This window comes from Ambystoma mexicanum, chromosome 13 (assembly GCF_040938575.1).
Source record: "Ambystoma mexicanum isolate Mex_15411 chromosome 13, UKY_AmexF1_1, whole genome shotgun sequence".
NCBI lineage: Eukaryota > Metazoa > Chordata > Amphibia > Caudata > Ambystomatidae > Ambystoma > Ambystoma mexicanum.
The window spans coordinates 703075258-703096496 of NC_090938.1; the positions used below are offsets into that span (position 1 = coordinate 703075258).

General features: G+C 49.3%; 3 non-coding genes across 3 annotated transcripts; 1 reads left to right on the forward strand and 2 right to left on the reverse strand.

Moving 5' to 3' along the window:
* Positions 1–630: 630 nt before the first annotated feature.
* TRNAL-CAA (transfer RNA leucine (anticodon CAA)) lies at positions 631–740 on the reverse strand. The gene is made up of 2 exons: positions 703–740; positions 631–676 (listed from the first exon to the last, which is right to left on the reverse strand). It is a non-coding gene; the product is annotated as a tRNA-Leu (tRNA).
* Positions 741–9466: 8726 nt separating this feature from the next.
* Positions 9467–9576, reverse strand: TRNAL-CAA (transfer RNA leucine (anticodon CAA)). Its single transcript has 2 exons — positions 9539–9576; positions 9467–9512 (listed from the first exon to the last, which is right to left on the reverse strand). It is a non-coding gene; the product is annotated as a tRNA-Leu (tRNA).
* Positions 9577–17872: 8296 nt separating this feature from the next.
* On the forward strand, positions 17873–17945 carry TRNAT-CGU (transfer RNA threonine (anticodon CGU)). The gene has a single exon. It is a non-coding gene; the product is annotated as a tRNA-Thr (tRNA).
* Positions 17946–21239: the final 3294 nt, after the last annotated feature.

The following is a 21239-nucleotide window of genomic DNA, read 5'->3' on the forward strand; positions in this document are numbered from 1 at the left end:
TAAGGGAAGCGCCACAAATATCTGCAGACATGGACAAACACAGAGACATAGCGGCTGCGTAAAGATGCACGTACATAGAGTGCAGGCATACAGGCAGCACACATAAACATGCAAGCACACATTGCTCTCTCCCTTCACAGGCTGTCCAGTTAGGAATGGTGTGCTGAGAAAAGGGCGACCAGCAGACAGTGCAACCAGCAGCCAGGCTAGCTCAGTCGGTAGAGCATGAGACTCTTAATCTCAGGGTCGTGGGTTCGAGCCCCACGTTGGGCGTGGCATTCTTTTACTGATATTTTTCACATTTTATTTTACACACCTAAGTCACCTGCAAAATAAACTCAAGTTACGTCCTCTCGCAGATCTCTCTCCTACAGTACTCTGTGGCCCAATCTATACATCTCAGCTCCAGTCCTTCACGCGCAACTAGTGGGATTTACCACCAATCAGTGGCCAGGGCTTTGCCCGCCTCCTGTGACGTGTTTCCTGAAGACAGCAGCCCAGCTCTCCCCATCCTCCGTGCGCACCCCTACAAGTTAGAGCGATCTGTCAGGATTGGCAAGTTTAAGGACCGTCTATATACCGTGGCGTGAATCACCCCGATCTGAAAGAGGCTGGAAAAAAAAAAGGTTGTGTCAGAAGTGGGATTTGAACCCACGCCTCCAATAGGAGACCAGAACACCCAGCTGGGAAAGAGAATCAGCTCTTGAGTCTGGCGCCTTAGACCGCTCGGCCATCCTGACAACTGGAAGGTGCAGCAGAGTAAAGAGTACAGGCTCTGGAGATGCAGGAGAAAAAACGACGTATCAGCGTGTAACGGGAACCCGAGAAGCAGCATTCAGCTTTAATCATCTGCAATGGAATATCACACACTATGCAACATCACTCTCGTGTTCTGCATTGCAGATAAGCAAGGGCATGTTCCACAACAGGCATCAGGTACGGACTACATCAGAACACGCTTAACATGGATTCCAGAACAGACACCAGCAGTGGCATACATTGGGACAAACACCAGCCGGGAAACATTCAGTCTCGGACATCAAGGATGGAATTTTGCAAAACAGCCACCAACTCGCCATCTTTCATCACCTACTGAATATTCAAGGGCAGCCATCAATACATTAATATTCTGGGGCACACATCAACAGTTGGGGTTCCTAGAACAGCTCTTGGCAAAGCAGCATTTTAGAACAAATATCAGCAATGCCCCCTTCTAGATCGCTCGTTAGTAGTGGGGTAGTCCAGAGCAGACACTTTTCTGGAATATTTTAGGACGGACACCCACAGAGGGCGCTACGAAAGCATTCAGCAGTTATTAAACACTAAACAAATGTTATCAGCACCCAGTTATTACAGGCAGGTATGGCCAATGAGAGAAACCTCAATGGCCATTAGGAACAGAATATTCTAGAACAGGTATTGTGAATCGCATACCGTGATCTTGAAGGGGTAAAAACAGACTACCCTTTAGACAGCAGTTTTGTTGTTGACAAAACAGAAGGCATACTGTGGATAGGCAGGGTGACAGGGGAAGACAAGTTAAAAGGTTAAATACAGTATATAGAGGGGGACATTAATAAAAGGGTTGATTTAAATTTGGAAAAGTAAAGGGAATGGCAGAGTATGGGGAGTGGATAAGGGGAGGGGGACCCCACATTTGCACAAAAAAGTTGTCAGCAAATGGGCCAATTTTCTCATTTTAGGGAGTTGGAGAAGACCTAAAAACCACCAAAGTCTTAAGCAAGTCTGTGGACAGCCATCATATCTGGGTGATGTCACAACAGCCATTCGAGTTAGACGATTGTAGTTCAGACTTTAGCATAGAAACTTTTTACAACAAAGATCAGCACTAGATATTCGCCAGTGACATCAGCAATAAAAACGTTTACAACTTTGGTAGATCTGAACTTCGGTGACATACTGCGGTGGACTGTAAAGGACCTGCAAAAGATGGTTAAACTAGAGGACTGTCGCAGAGGTGGGGTCTGAGAGCCCTAATGCAGCCCAGCCCAGTGCCATGCACTAGAGTGCGGATGCCTTTGGGAAGGAAGAGATAGGGTGCATGTAGTCTCTGCAGGTATTCCAAGGCTAAGCAGGGTCCTGTCCGTGGACTGTGGAAAGGTGCAAAACGCAGAGTCGTGCTCCCGAAGAATCTCAAGGCTATGACGTGGCTGTCAGTATGGACCAATCTGCCATTAACACCATGCTCAGTCCGGATCACAGATGGGAAAGCGCCCTCTCTACTGGACCAATCTGCCATTAACTGCCTCTTCCTGTAGGAGTTCGCAGGCATGCCATGGCTCCCAGTGTCAGGCAAATCTGCCATTAACTGCCTGCCTTGTATTATCTCAAAGCCGAGCCAGAGCTCTCTGTACTGGGTCTGTCTGCCCACAACAGCCTGGTCTGTATTATCTGAGAGCCAGGCTAAAGCTCTCTGTATTGGGCCGAGCTGCCAATAACAGCCTGCTCCTGTAAGAGTGCCCAGCCAGGCCGTGTCTCAGAATCTATGGGGTTACTTTTGGTGACTATACAAGCCTCTCCCTCCGACTCCTCACCTGGTGTTTATGAGGAGTCGTCAGAGGACGCAATCTACTTCTGTCCCCTCTGAGGTGCTGTCTTCTTCTTTCCCTTCTTTTGGAAGAGGTAAGGGCGGGCTCCCCCAGCGGCCACTTTGACTAATATGCAAAAAGCCTGGCAGTGGGGTCTCCGGGGAGCCAACCCCACTCCAGGGAAAAGCCGACAGGCAGAAATACCCTGGTATCCTTAGCTAGTGCAGGTAGGTTTGGTTTGGTAACAGGATGGCCGCTAAAGCAGTTGTTCCACCTGTCGGGTGATGGATGAGTAGAGTATTCGAGCAGATAGACCACCGGAGAAAGACTTCAACCTGAATGGCCAGTCACAGGTAAGAGGAATGGACTATAGGGTCCAGAATGCACAGCAAGGATGCTTACTGAAGAGCGGGGTAACGTCCTAGGAAAGGAATGAAAACAGACTGGAACCTCGATGTTATTACAAGGTAAGCGGGAAATGGAAGAGTCCCCAGAGACTGGGTGAACAACAGGAGACTGCCACAGACAAGAGAGCATGCAGTGGCCGAGCGGCCGGGCAAAGGGAAGGTAGACAGGAGATGAGCGCGGAGCGCGCAGCACAAAGGTGGAAAGAAAGAGCAAGAGGGAGCCGTTAGAGCAACGGAACCCAGAGCGGCCAGAAAGCCGAATGAAAGCGGGAAACTAGCGTCTCACCTTACAGTTGAGCAGGGTTGCAACGCACTGATGCAATCCCCTGACTTCGGGATATACATGGCGGTGGCCCTGTTGGTGAGCTACTAAACCGCTGAGACATGTTCCAACAGTTACGTGCCAGGACCGTCTTAGCGTCCTACAGCGATCCCAGACCTTCCAGGACCGGTTGAAGACACTGTGGCTGTCGGCGTTATCTCAGTCTTCCGTTAACTGCCTGCCTTGTATTAGCTCACAGCCGAGCCAGAGCTCTCTATACTGGGCCTGTTTGCCACCAAGAGCCTGATCTGTGTTATCTCACAGCCAGGCTATAGTTCTGTATATTGCACCAACCTGGCATTAGCAGCTTGCTGCTGTAAGAGCTCACTGACAGGACATAGTTCCCTGTGTTGGCCTACCCAGGCCCTGCTGAAGATGTTTGGTTGCCCATTTCAACATGATGGTTGGTGGCCCCCTGCTGAGAGCGAAAACAGTCTGGGGCACTCCTGGGGTGCATACATTACAATGGCGAAAAGGGAAGGTTACTAGCCGCTGATTATCAGGAGACGGCCATCCAGCAGGGATACTAAACATGAATTGCCCACTGAAGAGCAATAAACCCTTCTTTGTCAGCAAGAGGCTGATGTGGAGGAACACGTGTTTGGAGGCAATGAGGTGATAACACGTCTGTAAATCCTGCAAACATGGGGGAAGTTGCTGCCCCCCATACCCTTGCCCAAGACTTGAGGCCACTTTAATTTGCAAAGATTGAAAGGGCCTGACGGCGTCCCTGGGCTTATCTGCAAGTAAAAGCCTGCTACAATAAGGGCTCACCGCCAGGACAAAGCTCTCTGTATTGCTCCAGTCTGCTATTAACACAGCTGCTCCTGTATGAGATCGCAGGCAGACCATGGGGCTCTTTTTGTACCCACTCTTAGCCTGTATCTCGGGGTCCTGGATTTCTAGTATCTGTGAATGGCATAGGGGGTAGATTATGGTCAGTACATGTCTTAATGACGCAAACGAGTGTGTGCTTGGCTGTGCACAGGCACACACGCACAGATACAGACACACACGGTCTACTTATCCATAGAGACTTACTTCAGAGACACATGTAGGAAGAGGAAGCTAGCTGCACACATAGTAAAGATGTGTAGACATACATAAACTTACACAGAAAGATACCAATAACATAACCATATTAAGGGAAGCGCCACAAATATCTGCAGACATGGACAAACACAGAGACATAGCGGCTGCGTAAAGATGCACGTACATAGAGTGCAGGCATACTGGCAGCACACATAAACATGCAAGCACACATTGCTCTCTCCCTTCACAGGCTGTCCAGTTAGGAATGGTGTGCTGAGAAAAGGGCGACCAGCAGACAGTGCAACCAGCAGCCCGGCTAGCTCAGTCGGTAGAGCATGAGACTCTTATTCTCAGGGTCGTGGGTTCGAGCCCCACGTTGGGCGTGGCATTCTTCTACTGATATTTTTCACATTTTATTTTACACACCTAAGTCACCTGCAAAATAAACTCAAGTTACGTCCTCTCGCAGATCTCTCTCCTACAGTACTCTGTGGCCCAATATATACATCTCAGCTCCAGTCCTTCACGCGCAACTAGTGGGATTTACCACCAATCAGTGGCCAGGGCTCTGCCCGCCTCCTGTGACGTGTTTCCTGAAGACAACAGCCCAGCTCTCCCCATCCTCCGTGCGCACCCCTACAAGTTAGAGCGATCTGTCAGGATTGGCAAGTTTAAGGACCGTCTATATACCGTGGCGTGAATCACCCCGATCTGAAAGAGGCTGGAAAAAAAAAAAGGTTGTGTCAGAAGTGGGATTTGAACCCACGCCTCCAATTGGAGACCAGAACACCCAGCTGGGAAAGAGAATCAGCTCTTGAGTCTGGCCCTTAGACCGCTCATCCTGACAACTGAAAGGTGCAGCAGGGTAAAGAGTACAGGCTCTGGAGCTGCAGGAGAAACAACGGCGTATCAGCGTGTAACGGGAAACTGAGAAGCAGCATTCAGCTTTAATCATCTGCAATGGAATATCACACACTATGCAACATCACTCTCGTGTTCTGCATTGCAGATAAGCAAGGGCATGTTCCACAACAGGCATCAGGTACAGACTACATCAGAACACGCTTAACATGGATTCCAGAACAGACACCAGCAGTGGCATACATTGGGACAAACACCAGCTGGGGAACATTCAGTCTCGGACATCAAGGATGGAATTTTGCAAAACAGCCACCAACTCGGCATCTTTCATCACCTACTGAATATTCAAGGGCAGCCATCAATACATTAATATTCTGGGGCACACATCAACAGTTGGGGTTCCTAGAACAGCTCTTGGCAAAGCAGCATTTTAGAACAAATATCAGCAATGCCCCCTTCTAGATCGCTCGTTAGTAGTGGGGTAGTCCAGAACAGACACTTTTCTGGAATATTTTAGGACGGACACCCACAGAGGGCGCTACGAAAGCATTCAGCAGTAATTAAACACTAAACAAATGTTATCAGCACCCAGTTATTACAGGCAGGTATGGCCAATGAGAGAAACCTCAATGGCCATTAGGAACAGAATATTCTAGAACAGGTATTGTGAATCGCATACTGTGATCTTGAAGGGGTAAAAACAGACTACCCTTTAGACAGCAGTTTTGTTGTTGACAAAACAGAAGGCATACTGTGGATAGGCAGGGTGACAGGGGAAGACAAGTTAAAAGGTTAAATACAGTATATAGAGGGGGACATTAATAAAAGGGTTGATTTAAATTTGGAAAGGTAAAGGGAATGGCAGAGTATGGGGAGTGGATAAGGGGAGGGGGACCCCACATTTGCACAAAAAAGTTGTCATCAAATGGGCCAATTTTCTCATTTTAGGGAGTTGGAGAAGACCTAAAAACCACCAAAGTCTTAAGCAAGGCTGTGGACAGCCATCATATCTGGGTGATGTCACAACAGCCATTCGAGTTAGACGATTGTAGTTAAGACTTTAGCATAGGAACTTTTTAGAACAAAGATCAGCACTAGATATTCGCCAGTGACATCAGCAATAAAAACGTTTACAACTTTGGTAGATCTGAACTTCGGTGATATACTGCGGTGGACTGTAAAGGACCTGCAAAAGATGGTTAAACTAGAGGACTGTCGCAGAGGTGGGGTCTGAGAGCCCTAATGCAGCCCAGCCCAGTGCCATGCACTAGAGTGCGGATGCCTTTGGGAAGGAAGAGATAGGGTGCATGTAGTCTCTGCAGCTATTCCAAGGCTAAGCAGGGTCCTGTCCGTGGACTGTGGAAAGGTGCAAAACGCAGAGTCGTGCTCCTGAAGAATCTCAAGGCTATGACGTGGCTGTCAGTATGGACCAATCTGCCCTTAACAGCATGCTCAGTCCGGATCACAGATGGGAAAGCGCCCTCTCTACTGGACCAATCTGCCATTAACTGCCTCTTCCTGTAGGAGTTCGCAGGCATGCCATGGCTCCCAGTGTCAGGCAAATCTGCCGTTAACTGCCTGCCTTGTATTATCTCAAAGCCGAGCCAGAGCTCTCTGTACTGGGTCTGTCTGCCCACAACAGCCTGGTCTGTATTATCTGAGAGCCAGGCTAAAGCTCTCTGTATTGGGCCGAGCTGCCAATAACAGCCTGCTCCTGTAAGAGTGCCCAGCCAGGCCGTGTCTCAGAATCTATGGGGTTACTTTTGGTGACTATACAAGCCTCTCCCTCCGACTCCTCACCTGGTGTTTATGAGGAGTCGTCAGAGGACGCAATCTACTTCTGTCCCCTCTGAGGTGCTGTCTTCTTCTTTCCCTTCTTTTGGAAGAGGTAAGGGCGGGCTCCCCCAGCGGCCACTTTGACTAATATGCAAAAAGCCTGGCAGTGGGGTCTCCGGGGAGCCAACCCCACTCCAGGGAAAAGCCGACAGGCAGAAATACCCTGGTATCCTTAGCTAGTGCAGGTAGGTTTGGTTTGGTAACAGGATGGCCACTAAAGCAGTTGTTCCACCGGTCGGGTGATGGATGAGTAGAGTATTCGAGCAGATAGACCACCGGAGAAAGACTTCAACCTGAATGGCCAGTCACAGGTAGGAGGAATGGACTATAGGGTCCAGAATGCACAGCAAGGATGCTTACTGAAGAGCGGGGTAACGTCCTAGGAAAGGAATGAAAACGGACTGGAACCTCGATGTTATTACAAGGTAAGCAGGAAATGGAAGAGTCCCCAGAGACTGGGTGAACAACAGGAGACTGCCACAGACAAGAGAGCATGCAGTGGCCGAGCGGCCGGGCAAAGGGAAGGTAGACAGGAGAAGAGCGCGGAGCGCGCAGCACAAAGGTGGAAAGAAAGAGCAAGAGGGAGCCGTTAGAGCAACGGAACCCAGAGCGGCCAGAAAGCCGAATGAAAGCGGGAAACTAGCGTCTCACCTTACAGTTGAGCAGGGTTGCAACGCACTGATGCAATCCCCTGACTTCGGGATATACATGGCGGTGGCCCTGTTGGTGAGCTACTAGACCGCTAAGACATGTTCCAACAGTTACGTGCCAGGACCGTTTTAGCATCCTACAGCGATCCCAGACCTTCCAGGACCGATTCAAGACACTGTGGCTATCGGCGTTAACTCAGTCTTCCGTTAACTGCCTGCCTTGTATTAGCTCACAGCCGAGCCAGAGCTCTCTATACTGGGCCTGTTTGCCACCAAGAGCCTGATCTGTGTTATCTCACAGCCAGGCTATAGTTCTGTATATTGCACCAACCTGGCATTAGCAGCTTGCTGCTGTAAGAGCTCACTGACAGGACATAGTTCCCTGTGTTGGCCTACCCAGGCCCTGCTGAAGATGTTTGGTTGCCCATTTCAACATGATGGTTGGTGGCCCCCTGCTGAGAGCGAAAACAGTCTGGGGCACTCCTGGGGTGCATACATTACAATGGTGAAAAGGGAAGGTTACTAGCCGCTGATTATCAGGAGACGGCCATCCAGCAGGGATACTAAACATGAATTGCCCACTGAAGAGCAATAAACCCTTCTTTGTCAGCAAGAGGCTGATGTGGAGGAACAAGTGTTTGGAGGCAATGAGGTGATAACACGTCTGTAAATCCTGCAAACATGGGGGAAGTCGCTGCCCCCCATACCCTTGCCCAAGACTTGAGGCCACTTTAATTTGCAAAGATTGAAAGGGCCTGACGGCGTCCCTGGGCTTATCTGCAAGTAAAAGCCTGCTACAATAAGGGCTCACCGCCAGGACAAAGCTCTCTGTATTGCTCCAGTCTGCTATTAACACAGCTGCTCCTGTATGAGATCGCAGGCAGACCATGGGGCTCTTTTTGTACCCACTCTTAGCCTGTATCTCGGGGTCCTGGATTTCTAGTATCTGTGAATGGCATAGGGGGTAGATTATGGTCAGTACATGTCTTAATGACGCAAACGAGTGTGTGCTTGGCTGTGCACAGGCACACACGCACAGATACAGACACACACGGTCTACTTATCCATAGAGACTTACTTCAGAGACACATGTAGGAAGAGGAAGCTAGCTGCACACATAGTAAAGATGTGTAGACATACATAAACTTACACAGAAAGATACCAATAACATAACCATATTAAGGGAAGCGCCACAAATATCTGCAGACATGGACAAACACAGAGACATAGCGGCTGCGTAAAGATGCACGTACATAGAGTGCAGGCATACAGGCAGCACACATAAACATGCAAGCACACATTGCTCTCTCCCTTCACAGGCTGTCCAGTTAGGAATGGTGTGCTGAGAAAAGGGCGACCAGCAGACAGTGCAACCAGCAGCCAGGCTAGCTCAGTCGGTAGAGCATGAGACTCTTAATCTCAGGGTCGTGGGTTCGAGCCCCACGTTGTGCGTGGCATTCTTTTACTGATATTTTTCACATTTTATTTTACACACCTAAGTCACCTGCAAAATAAACTCAAGTTACGTCCTCTCGCAGATCTCTCTCCTACAGTACTCTGTGGCCCAATCTATACATCTCAGCTCCAGTCCTTCACGCGCAACTAGTGGGATTTACCACCAATCAGTGGCCAGGGCTTTGCCCGCCTCCTGTGACGTGTTTCCTGAAGACAGCAGCCCAGCTCTCCCCATCCTCCGTGCGCACCCCTACAAGTTAGAGCGATCTGTCAGGATTGGCAAGTTTAAGGACCGTCTATATACCGTGGCGTGAATCACCCCGATCTGAAAGAGGCTGGAAAAAAAAAAGGTTGTGTCAGAAGTGGGATTTGAACCCACGCCTCCAATAGGAGACCAGAACACCCAGCTGGGAAAGAGAATCAGCTCTTGAGTCTGGCGCCTTAGACCGCTCGGCCATCCTGACAACTGGAAGGTGCAGCAGAGTAAAGAGTACAGGCTCTGGAGATGCAGGAGAAAAAACGACGTATCAGCGTGTAACGGGAACCCGAGAAGCAGCATTCAGCTTTAATCATCTGCAATGGAATATCACACACTATGCAACATCACTCTCGTGTTCTGCATTGCAGATAAGCAAGGGCATGTTCCACAACAGGCATCAGGTACGGACTACATCAGAACACGCTTAACATGGATTCCAGAACAGACACCAGCAGTGGCATACATTGGGACAAACACCAGCCGGGAAACATTCAGTCTCGGACATCAAGGATGGAATTTTGCAAAACAGCCACCAACTCGCCATCTTTCATCACCTACTGAATATTCAAGGGCAGCCATCAATACATTAATATTCTGGGGCACACATCAACAGTTGGGGTTCCTAGAACAGCTCTTGGCAAAGCAGCATTTTAGAACAAATATCAGCAATGCCCCCTTCTAGATCGCTCGTTAGTAGTGGGGTAGTCCAGAGCAGACACTTTTCTGGAATATTTTAGGACGGACACCCACAGAGGGCGCTACGAAAGCATTCAGCAGTTATTAAACACTAAACAAATGTTATCAGCACCCAGTTATTACAGGCAGGTATGGCCAATGAGAGAAACCTCAATGGCCATTAGGAACAGAATATTCTAGAACAGGTATTGTGAATCGCATACCGTGATCTTGAAGGGGTAAAAACAGACTACCCTTTAGACAGCAGTTTTGTTGTTGACAAAACAGAAGGCATACTGTGGATAGGCAGGGTGACAGGGGAAGACAAGTTAAAAGGTTAAATACAGTATATAGAGGGGGACATTAATAAAAGGGTTGATTTAAATTTGGAAAAGTAAAGGGAATGGCAGAGTATGGGGAGTGGATAAGGGGAGGGGGACCCCACATTTGCACAAAAAAGTTGTCAGCAAATGGGCCAATTTTCTCATTTTAGGGAGTTGGAGAAGACCTAAAAACCACCAAAGTCTTAAGCAAGTCTGTGGACAGCCATCATATCTGGGTGATGTCACAACAGCCATTCGAGTTAGACGATTGTAGTTCAGACTTTAGCATAGAAACTTTTTACAACAAAGATCAGCACTAGATATTCGCCAGTGACATCAGCAATAAAAACGTTTACAACTTTGGTAGATCTGAACTTCGGTGACATACTGCGGTGGACTGTAAAGGACCTGCAAAAGATGGTTAAACTAGAGGACTGTCGCAGAGGTGGGGTCTGAGAGCCCTAATGCAGCCCAGCCCAGTGCCATGCACTAGAGTGCGGATGCCTTTGGGAAGGAAGAGATAGGGTGCATGTAGTCTCTGCAGGTATTCCAAGGCTAAGCAGGGTCCTGTCCGTGGACTGTGGAAAGGTGCAAAACGCAGAGTCGTGCTCCCGAAGAATCTCAAGGCTATGACGTGGCTGTCAGTATGGACCAATCTGCCATTAACACCATGCTCAGTCCGGATCACAGATGGGAAAGCGCCCTCTCTACTGGACCAATCTGCCATTAACTGCCTCTTCCTGTAGGAGTTCGCAGGCATGCCATGGCTCCCAGTGTCAGGCAAATCTGCCATTAACTGCCTGCCTTGTATTATCTCAAAGCCGAGCCAGAGCTCTCTGTACTGGGTCTGTCTGCCCACAACAGCCTGGTCTGTATTATCTGAGAGCCAGGCTAAAGCTCTCTGTATTGGGCCGAGCTGCCAATAACAGCCTGCTCCTGTAAGAGTGCCCAGCCAGGCCGTGTCTCAGAATCTATGGGGTTACTTTTGGTGACTATACAAGCCTCTCCCTCCGACTCCTCACCTGGTGTTTATGAGGAGTCGTCAGAGGACGCAATCTACTTCTGTCCCCTCTGAGGTGCTGTCTTCTTCTTTCCCTTCTTTTGGAAGAGGTAAGGGCGGGCTCCCCCAGCGGCCACTTTGACTAATATGCAAAAAGCCTGGCAGTGGGGTCTCCGGGGAGCCAACCCCACTCCAGGGAAAAGCCGACAGGCAGAAATACCCTGGTATCCTTAGCTAGTGCAGGCAGGTTTGGTTTGGTAACAGGATGGCCGCTAAAGCAGTTGTTCCACCTGTCGGGTGATGGATGAGTAGAGTATTCGAGCAGATAGACCACCGGAGAAAGACTTCAACCTGAATGGCCAGTCACAGGTAAGAGGAATGGACTATAGGGTCCAGAATGCACAGCAAGGATGCTTACTGAAGAGCGGGGTAACGTCCTAGGAAAGGAATGAAAACAGACTGGAACCTCGATGTTATTACAAGGTAAGCGGGAAATGGAAGAGTCCCCAGAGACTGGGTGAACAACAGGAGACTGCCACAGACAAGAGAGCATGCAGTGGCCGAGCGGCCGGGCAAAGGGAAGGTAGACAGGAGATGAGCGCGGAGCGCGCAGCACAAAGGTGGAAAGAAAGAGCAAGAGGGAGCCGTTAGAGCAACGGAACCCAGAGCGGCCAGAAAGCCGAATGAAAGCGGGAAACTAGCGTCTCACCTTACAGTTGAGCAGGGTTGCAACGCACTGATGCAATCCCCTGACTTCGGGATATACATGGCGGTGGCCCTGTTGGTGAGCTACTAAACCGCTAAGACATGTTCCAACAGTTACGTGCCAGGACCGTCTTAGCGTCCTACAGCGATCCCAGACCTTCCAGGACCGGTTGAAGACACTGTGGCTGTCGGCGTTATCTCAGTCTTCCGTTAACTGCCTGCCTTGTATTAGCTCACAGCCGAGCCAGAGCTCTCTATACTGGGCCTGTTTGCCACCAAGAGCCTGATCTGTGTTATCTCACAGCCAGGCTATAGTTCTGTATATTGCACCAACCTGGCATTAGCAGCTTGCTGCTGTAAGAGCTCACTGACAGGACATAGTTCCCTGTGTTGGCCTACCCAGGCCCTGCTGAAGATGTTTGGTTGCCCATTTCAACATGATGGTTGGTGGCCCCCTGCTGAGAGCGAAAACAGTCTGGGGCACTCCTGGGGTGCATACATTACAATGGCGAAAAGGGAAGGTTACTAGCCGCTGATTATCAGGAGACGGCCATCCAGCAGGGATACTAAACATGAATTGCCCACTGAAGAGCAATAAACCCTTCTTTGTCAGCAAGAGGCTGATGTGGAGGAACACGTGTTTGGAGGCAATGAGGTGATAACACGTCTGTAAATCCTGCAAACATGGGGGAAGTTGCTGCCCCCCATACCCTTGCCCAAGACTTGAGGCCACTTTAATTTGCAAAGATTGAAAGGGCCTGACGGCGTCCCTGGGCTTATCTGCAAGTAAAAGCCTGCTACAATAAGGGCTCACCGCCAGGACAAAGCTCTCTGTATTGCTCCAGTCTGCTATTAACACAGCTGCTCCTGTATGAGATCGCAGGCAGACCATGGGGCTCTTTTTGTACCCACTCTTAGCCTGTATCTCGGGGTCCTGGATTTCTAGTATCTGTGAATGGCATAGGGGGTAGATTATGGTCAGTACATGTCTTAATGACGCAAACGAGTGTGTGCTTGGCTGTGCACAGGCACACACGCACAGATACAGACACACACGGTCTACTTATCCATAGAGACTTACTTCAGAGACACATGTAGGAAGAGGAAGCTAGCTGCACACATAGTAAAGATGTGTAGACATACATAAACTTACACAGAAAGATACCAATAACATAACCATATTAAGGGAAGCGCCACAAATATCTGCAGACATGGACAAACACAGAGACATAGCGGCTGCGTAAAGATGCACGTACATAGAGTGCAGGCATACTGGCAGCACACATAAACATGCAAGCACACATTGCTCTCTCCCTTCACAGGCTGTCCAGTTAGGAATGGTGTGCTAAGAAAAGGGCGACCAGCAGACTGTGTGACCAGCAGCCCGGCTAGCTCAGTCGGTAGAGCATGAGACTCTTAATCTCAGGGTCGTGGGTTCGAGCCCCACGTTGGGCGTGGCATTCTTCTACTGATATTTTTCACATTTTATTTTACACACCTAAGTCACCTGCAAAATAAACTCAAGTTACGTCCTCTCGCAGATCTCTCTCCTACAGTACTCTGTGGCCCAATATATACATCTCAGCTCCAGTCCTTCACGCGCAACTAGTGGGATTTACCACCAATCAGTGGCCAGGGCTCTGCCCGCCTCCTGTGACGTGTTTCCTGAAGACAACAGCCCAGCTCTCCCCATCCTCCGTGCGCACCCCTACAAGTTAGAGCGATCTGTCAGGATTGGCAAGTTTAAGGACCGTCTATATACCCTGGCGTGAATCACCCCGATCTGAAAGAGGCTGGAAAAAAAAAAAGGTTGTGTCAGAAGTGGGATTTGAACCCACGCCTCCAATTGGAGACCAGAACACCCAGCTGGGAAAGAGAATCAGCTCTTGAGTCTGGCCCTTAGACCGCTCATCCTGACAACTGAAAGGTGCAGCAGGGTAAAGAGTACAGGCTCTGGAGCTGCAGGAGAAACAACGGCGTATCAGCGTGTAACGGGAAACTGAGAAGCAGCATTCAGCTTTAATCATCTGCAATGGAATATCACACACTATGCAACATCACTCTCGTGTTCTGCATTGCAGATAAGCAAGGGCATGTTCCACAACAGGCATCAGGTACAGACTACATCAGAACACGCTTAACATGGATTCCAGAACAGACACCAGCAGTGGCATACATTGGGACAAACACCAGCTGGGGAACATTCAGTCTCGGACATCAAGGATGGAATTTTGCAAAACAGCCACCAACTCGGCATCTTTCATCACCTACTGAATATTCAAGGGCAGCCATCAATACATTAATATTCTGGGGCACACATCAACAGTTGGGGTTCCTAGAACAGCTCTTGGCAAAGCAGCATTTTAGAACAAATATCAGCAATGCCCCCTTCTAGATCGCTCGTTAGTAGTGGGGTAGTCCAGAACAGACACTTTTCTGGAATATTTTAGGACGGACACCCACAGAGGGCGCTACGAAAGCATTCAGCAGTAATTAAACACTAAACAAATGTTATCAGCACCCAGTTATTACAGGCAGGTATGGCCAATGAGAGAAACCTCAATGGCCATTAGGAACAGAATATTCTAGAACAGGTATTGTGAATCGCATACTGTGATCTTGAAGGGGTAAAAACAGACTACCCTTTAGACAGCAGTTTTGTTGTTGACAAAACAGAAGGCATACTGTGGATAGGCAGGGTGACAGGGGAAGACAAGTTAAAAGGTTAAATACAGTATATAGAGGGGGACATTAATAAAAGGGTTGATTTAAATTTGGAAAGGTAAAGGGAATGGCAGAGTATGGGGAGTGGATAAGGGGAGGGGGACCCCACATTTGCACAAAAAAGTTGTCATCAAATGGGCCAATTTTCTCATTTTAGGGAGTTGGAGAAGACCTAAAAACCACCAAAGTCTTAAGCAAGGCTGTGGACAGCCATCATATCTGGGTGATGTCACAACAGCCATTCGAGTTAGACGATTGTAGTTAAGACTTTAGCATAGGAACTTTTTAGAACAAAGATCAGCACTAGATATTCGCCAGTGACATCAGCAATAAAAACGTTTACAACTTTGGTAGATCTGAACTTCGGTGATATACTGCGGTGGACTGTAAAGGACCTGCAAAAGATGGTTAAACTAGAGGACTGTCGCAGAGGTGGGGTCTGAGAGCCCTAATGCAGCCCAGCCCAGTGCCATGCACTAGAGTGCGGATGCCTTTGGGAAGGAAGAGATAGGGTGCATGTAGTCTCTGCAGCTATTCCAAGGCTAAGCAGGGTCCTGTCCGTGGACTGTGGAAAGGTGCAAAACGCAGAGTCGTGCTCCTGAAGAATCTCAAGGCTATGACGTGGCTGTCAGTATGGACCAATCTGCCCTTAACAGCATGCTCAGTCCGGATCACAGATGGGAAAGCGCCCTCTCTACTGGACCAATCTGCCATTAACTGCCTCTTCCTGTAGGAGTTCGCAGGCATGCCATGGCTCCCAGTGTCAGGCAAATCTGCCGTTAACTGCCTGCCTTGTATTATCTCAAAGCCGAGCCAGAGCTCTCTGTACTGGGTCTGTCTGCCCACAACAGCCTGGTCTGTATTATCTGAGAGCCAGGCTAAAGCTCTCTGTATTGGGCCGAGCTGCCAATAACAGCCTGCTCCTGTAAGAGTGCCCAGCCAGGCCGTGTCTCAGAATCTATGGGGTTACTTTTGGTGACTATACAAGCCTCTCCCTCCGACTCCTCACCTGGTGTTTATGAGGAGTCGTCAGAGGACGCAATCTACTTCTGTCCCCTCTGAGGTGCTGTCTTCTTCTTTCCCTTCTTTTGGAAGAGGTAAGGGCGGGCTCCCCCAGCGGCCACTTTGACTAATATGCAAAAAGCCTGGCAGTGGGGTCTCCGGGGAGCCAACCCCACTCCAGGGAAAAGCCGACAGGCAGAAATACCCTGGTATCCTTAGCTAGTGCAGGTAGGTTTGGTTTGGTAACAGGATGGCCACTAAAGCAGTTGTTCCACCGGTCGGGTGATGGATGAGTAGAGTATTCGAGCAGATAGACCACCGGAGAAAGACTTCAACCTGAATGGCCAGTCACAGGTAAGAGGAATGGACTATAGGGTCCAGAATGCACAGCAAGGATGCTTACTGAAGAGCGGGGTAACGTCCTAGGAAAGGAATGAAAACGGACTGGAACCTCGATGTTATTACAAGGTAAGCAGGAAATGGAAGAGTCCCCAGAGACTGGGTGAACAACAGGAGACTGCCACAGACAAGAGAGCATGCAGTGGCCGAGCGGCCGGGCAAAGGGAAGGTAGACAGGAGAAGAGCGCGGAGCGCGCAGCACAAAGGTGGAAAGAAAGAGCAAGAGGGAGCCGTTAGAGCAACGGAACCCAGAGCGGCCAGAAAGCCGAATGAAAGCGGGAAACTAGCGTCTCACCTTACAGTTGAGCAGGGTTGCAACGCACTGATGCAATCCCCTGACTTCGGGATATACATGGCGGTGGCCCTGTTGGTGAGCTACTAGACCGCTAAGACATGTTCCAACAGTTACGTGCCAGGACCGTTTTAGCATCCTACAGCGATCCCAGACCTTCCAGGACCGATTCAAGACACTGTGGCTATCGGCGTTAACTCAGTCTTCCGTTAACTGCCTGCCTTGTATTAGCTCACAGCCGAGCCAGAGCTCTCTATACTGGGCCTGTTTGCCACCAAGAGCCTGATCTGTGTTATCTCACAGCCAGGCTATAGTTCTGTATATTGCACCAACCTGGCATTAGCAGCTTGCTGCTGTAAGAGCTCACTGACAGGACATAGTTCCCTGTGTTGGCCTACCCAGGCCCTGCTGAAGATGTTTGGTTGCCCATTTCAACATGATGGTTGGTGGCCCCCTGCTGAGAGCGAAAACAGTCTGGGGCACTCCTGGGGTGCATACATTACAATGGTGAAAAGGGAAGGTTACTAGCCGCTGATTATCAGGAGACGGCCATCCAGCAGGGATACTAAACATGAATTGCCCACTGAAGAGCAATAAACCCTTCTTTGTCAGCAAGAGGCTGATGTGGAGGAACAAGTGTTTGGAGGCAATGAGGTGATAACACGTCTGTAAATCCTGCAAACATGGGGGAAGTCGCTGCCCCCCATACCCTTGCCCAAGACTTGAGGCCACTTTAATTTGCAAAGATTGAAAGGGCCTGACGGCGTCCCTGGGCTTATCTGCAAGTAAAAGCCTGCTACAATAAGGGCTCACCGCCAGGACAAAGCTCTCTGTATTGCTCCAGTCTGCTATTAACACAGCTGCTCCTGTATGAGATCGCAGGCAGACCATGGGGCTCTTTTTGTATCCACTCTTAGCCTGTATCTCGGGGTCCTGGATTTCTAGTATCTGTGAATGGCATAGGGGGTAGATTATTGTCAGTACATGTCTTAATGACGCAAACGAGTGTGTGCTTGGCTGTGCACAGGCACACACGCACAGATACAGACACACACGGTCTACTTATCCATAGAGACTTACTTCAGAGACACATGTAGGAAGAGGAAGCTAGCTGCACACATAGTAAAGATGTGTAGACATACATAAACTTACACAGAAAGATACCAATAACATAACCATATTAAGGGAAGCGCCACAAATATCTGCAGACATGGACAAACACAGAGACATAGCGGCTGCGTAAAGATGCACGTACATAGAGTGCAGGCATACAGGCAGCACACATAAACATGCAAGCACACATTGCTCTCTCCCTTCACAGGCTGTCCAGTTAGGAATGGTGTGCTAAGAAAAGGGCGACCAGCAGACTGTGTGACCAGCAGCCCGGCTAGCTCAGTCGGTAGAGCATGAGACTCGTAATCTCAGGGTCGTGGGTTCGAGCCCCACGTTGGGCGCGGCATTCTTTTACTGATATTTTTCACATTTTATTTTACACACCTAGGTCACCTGCAAAATAAACTCAAGTTACGTCCTCTCGCAGATCTCTCTCCTACAGTACTCTATGGCCCAATGAATACATCTCAGCTACAGTCCTTCACGCGCAACTAGTGGGATTTACCACCAATCAGTGGCCAGGGCTCAGCCCGCCTCCTGTGACGTGTTTCCTGAAGACAACAGCCCAGCTCTCCCCACCCTCCGTGCGCACCCCTACAAGTTAGAGCGATCTGTCAGGATTGGCAAGTTTAAGGACCGTCTATATACCGTGGCGTGAATCACCCCGATCTGAAAGAGGCTGGAAAAAAAAAAGGTTGTGTCAGAAGTGGGATTTGAACCCACGCCTCCAGTTGGAGACCAGAACACCCAGCTGGGAAAGAGAATCAGCTCTTGAGTCTGGCCCTTAGACCGCTCATCCTGACAACTGAAAGGTGCAGCAGGGTAAAGAGTACAGGCTCTGGAGCTGCAGGAGAAACAACGGCGTATCAGCGTGTAACGGGAACCTGAGAAGCAGCATTCAGCTTTAATCATCTGCAATGGAATATCACACACTATGCAACATCACTCTCGTGTTCTGCATTGCAGATAAGCAAGGGCATGTTCCACAACAGGGATCAGGTACGGACTACATCAGAACACGCTTAACATGGATTCCAGAACAGACACCAGCAGTGGCATACATTGGGACAAACACCAGCTGGGGAACATTCAGTCTCGGACATCAAGGATGGAATTTTGCAAAACAGCCACCAACTCGGCATCTTTCATCACCTACTGAATATTCAAGGGCAGCCATCAATACATTAATATTCTGGGGCACACATCAACAGTTGGGGTTCCTAGAACAGCTCTTGGCAAAGCAGCATTTTAGAACAAATATCAGCAATGCCCCCTTCTAGATCGCTCGTTAGTAGTGGGGTAGTCCAGAACAGACACTTTTCTGGAATATTTTAGGACGGACACCCACAGAGGGCGCTACGAAAGCATTCAGCAGTAATTAAACACTAAACAAATGTTATCAGCACCCAGTTATTACAGGCAGGTATGGCCAATGAGAGAAACCTCAATGGCCATTAGGAACAGAATATTCTAGAACAGGTATTGTGAATCGCATACCGTGATCTTGAAGGGGTAAAAACAGACTACCCTTTAGACAGCAGTTTTGTTGTTGACAAAACAGAAGGCATACTGTGGATAGGCAGGGTGACAGGGGAAGACAAGTTAAAAGGTTAAATACAGTATATAGAGGGGGACATTAATAAAAGGGTTGATTTAAATTTGGAAAGGTAAAGGGAATGGCAGAGTATGGGGAGTGGATAAGGGGAGGGGGACCCCACATTTGCACAAAAAAGTTGTCATCAAATGGGCCAATTTTCTCATTTTAGGGAGTTGGAGAAGACCTAAAAACCACTAAAGTCTTAAGCAAGGCTGTGGACAGCCATCATATCTGGGTGATGTCACAACAGCCATTCGAGTTAGACGATTGTAGTTAAGACTTTAGCATAGGAACTTTTTAGAACAAAGATCAGCACTAGATATTCGCCAGTGACATCAGCAATAAAAACGTTTACAACTTTGGTAGATCTGAACTTCGGTGATATACTGCGGTGGACTGTAAAGGACCTGCAAAAGATGGTTAAACTAGAGGACTGTCGCAGAGGTGGGGTCTGAGAGCCCTAATGCAGCCCAGCCCAGTGCCATGCACTAGAGTGCGGATGCCTTTGGGAAGGAAGAGATAGGGTGCATGTAGTCTCTGCAGCTATTCCAAGGCTAAGCAGGGTCCTGTCCGTGGACTGTGGAAAGGTGCAAAACGCAGAGTCGTGTTCCTGAAGAATCTCAAGGCTATGACGTGGCTGTCAGTATGGACCAATCTGCCCTTAACAGCATGCTCAGTCCGGATCACAGATGGGAAAGCGCCCTCTCTACTGGACCAATCTGCCATTAACTGCCTCTTCCTGTAGGAGTTCGCAGGCATGCCATGGCTCCCAGTGTCAGGCAAATCTGCCGTTAACTGCCTGCCTTGTATTATCTCAAAGCCGAGCCAGAGCTCTCTGTACTGGGTCTGTCTGCCCACAACAGCCTGGTCTGTATTATCTGAGAGCCAGGCTAAAGCTCTCTGTATTGGGCCGAGCTGCCAATAACAGCCTGCTCCTGTAAGAGTGCCCAGCCAGGCCGTGTCTCAGAATCTATGGGGTTACTTTTGGTGACTATACAAGCCTCTCCCTCCGACTCCTCACCTGGTGTTTATGAGGAGTCGTCAGAGGACGCAATCTACTTCTGTCCCCTCTAAGGTGCTGTCTTCTTCTTTCCCTTCTTTTGGAAGAGGTAAGGGCGGGCTCCCCCAGCGGCCACTTTGACTAATATGCAAAAAGCCTGGCAGTGGGGTCTCCGGGGAGCCAACCCCACTCCAGGGAAAAGCCGACAGGCAGAAATACCCTGGTATCCTTAGCTAGTGCAGGTAGGTTTGGTTTGGTAACAGGATGGCCGCTAAAGCAGTTGTTCCACCGGTCGGGTGATGGATGAGTAGAGTATTCGAGCAGATAGACCACCGGAGAAAGACTTCAACCTGAATGGCCAGTCACAGGTAAGAGGAATGGACTATAGGGTCCAGAATGCACAGCAAGGATGCTTACTGAAGAGCGGGGTAACGTCCTAGGAAAGGAATGAAAACGGACTGGAACCTCGATGTTATTACAAGGTAAGCAGGAAATGGAAGAGTCCCCAGAGACTGGGTGAACAACAGGAGACTGCCACAGACAAGAGAGCATGCAGTGGCCGAGCGGCCGGGCAAAGGGAAGGTAGACAGGAGAAGAGCGCGGAGCGCGCAGCACAAAGGTGGAAAGAAAGAGCAAGAGGGAGCCGTTAGAGCAACGGAACCCAGAGCAGCCAGAAAGCCGAATGAAAGCGGGAAACTAGCGTCTCACCTTACAGTTGAGCAGGGTTGCAACGCACTGATGCAATCCCCTGACTTCGGGATATACATGGCGGTGGCCCTGTTGGTGAGCTACTAGACCGCTAAGACATGTTCCAACAGTTACGTGCCAGGACCGTTTTAGCATCCTACAGCGATCCCAGACCTTCCAGGACCGATTCAAGACACTGTGGCTATCGGCGTTAACTCAGTCTTCCGTTAACTGCCTGCCTTGTATTAGCTCACAGCCGAGCCAGAGCTCTCTATACTGGGCCTGTTTGCCACCAAGAGCCTGATCTGTGTTATCTCACAGCCAGGCTATAGTTCTGTATATTGCACCAAC